Here is a 2349-nt window from a genome sequence, read left to right on the forward strand (position 1 = left end):
TATTTTTCTTATAATAAAATGGCATAAAATGTAAAATGCTGTTTTAGAAACTACAACTTTTTAATGGAGAATTTCAATAAATGATGAAATTTATTTCTTTAGCCATGCTTATATATTTCATGTACATGAGATTACCCAGATGCCCTTAACATGGAAGATGTTTTTGAGTAAGAACAGCAGTTTGGTTAGGCTGAAGAGTTGGCACCTAGAAAGTTACCTGAGTACCTGTATGTAAGACAATGTCCCCTTCAATTTAAGCAGCTTTTAACAGTATAGCTTCTGTTTCCTATTTTTGTCTGAGCTGACTGAAAGAAAAATCAGTAGTTTGAAAGAAAATAAGGGAAAAATAAACAAAAACATCATTTTCATAGCCACGTACAGTTAGCACAGCAGTGACGCATATGGTTAGTACTGCTTACGCCTTACTGCTAACTATATAATCCATGAAAATATTTATATTACAGCTATTATCACTGTAAACATTCAACTTAGTCATATGTTGACCAATAATGAAAAAGTGACATTGAGATTTTTCCCTTGCTTAATAGCACAAGGTTTAAACGGGTTTTAGGAGCAGTAGAGTACGTCAGAATACTAATTTTTCTGATATTTATACTGAGTCTTTTTTATCATAAAATAATTGGGAAGGAACAGCTTGCTGTGGAATGCGTGGATGCAGATTAAATGCATATCCGAAGGATATTTTTTTAATTAATGCTTTGAATCCAATAGCAGCATGTTTGAAACACTGTTTATGTTAATCTCAAAGAACTGGTTAGGACTAGCCTACAAACATCAGAAGAATGTCTAAGCACGGCTAGAATAAAGGAACTGTGTGACTTTCTTATGACAGTATTTACAAACAGTAGAAAGAGAAGTAGTAGCCCAAAATTTGATACACAGGATATCAAGCATCTGTCAGAAAATTAATTAAATACAGATGATTAAAGGACTGGTTTAAATACGTAATTAGTTTATATACAGCTATTTTACCTGTGCTACCATTCTGGTTCTGAAAACAAAATGATGCTTTGGAAACTGTGGAGCCAAGCCCTTCTAAGAGATACATATGGAAATATGATCTGATAACAAATGTTTTGTGTGAATTCAGGGCTTAATCTTTTGGAGTCTTTGATCTGATAATAACTTTGTCTTTGTCACGTAGCCCACCCATACTAGCTTTTCTTTAGCTGGTAGTGTACTTTCTCCAGTTCAGCTGTCACCATCACTAACGCTACCACTTTATAATATAGTGTGGACAAATGGTGTGAAAAATGTAGATGCTTTGTCTCCAGCCTGTAGAGATAAAAAGGAATATATCCTGGAGGTTCTTGATCTGCACATACAGTCTGCCGGAAGGAAAAGAAGAAACATCTGTTGAAAAATAAAAGAGTCTATTGGTCTGAATATGGGCCGGAAGAAATGGACTAACATCAAAAAGGTTTCATAATGCTTACATTCAAAGGGCCTTTGATCATCTAGTCACCTCCTGCTTATCCAGATACTTCTACATTACATTGGGAGACTTCAGTTAAACCAAAGCGTTTTCATCCTTAAAATCCTAAGCTGTTGTATGTCACCAGTGGAGAACAGAATAGACCAAAAGACAATGTTAAGGAAATGAATGTGTGAAATATGCCAGGAAGATGGTACCAGACAATCTCTCTAGTCAACTAAAGAGCTTTATAAAAATAAAATAAAATGAATAACTCAAGGTCACTGGTGAAAACAAGCTATAATACAAAAGTTTATTGACTGTGAGATAATAAGACAGTAACCTGCTATCACCTAAAATTGATTTAAAAACATGTAATGAATATGCAAACATATTTGCTTGACCACAGGAATCTTAATAATCATTACTGAAACAGTCTGAAAAGTTGTTAACTGTAATAATTCTATAGGCAGAAAGTATTCTGTTGAATACAGTTCTTTTTTCAGTGGCAACATAATTTACATCTCATCATTCACAGTTCATACAAAATGCAAAGCTAAATTATATTCTGCTGCTGGCAGAGTTTTTGTTAATACTGTAGCTGTGAAAATTTTGTGATTATTTCCCATTTCTATAAAGCATTCACATAATGTTTTCTTTTGTGGAAACATGGGTTTTGATCCAATTTTGTACAAAATTTTAACTGCTTTGTAGCAAGGCTGTGTCAGTAATCTGGTGACATTCTTGTGCACGCCGTTGGCCTGTGCAGTGCCAGGGCAATTGAAGCAATGTGCTCGCCTGGGGTGATGAAATATCAGTTTTTAGTACTCTCGGGTTCCCAGCTCTTAGTTGGGCTAATCCAGAGGCAATAGTGAAGGGCTTTATCTGGCATTCCTTACAAATAAGGATTTGTC

Source organism: Aythya ferina, assembly GCF_964211825.1.
Source record: "Aythya ferina genome assembly, chromosome: 9".
In the NCBI taxonomy this organism is placed as follows: Eukaryota; Metazoa; Chordata; class Aves; order Anseriformes; family Anatidae; genus Aythya; species Aythya ferina.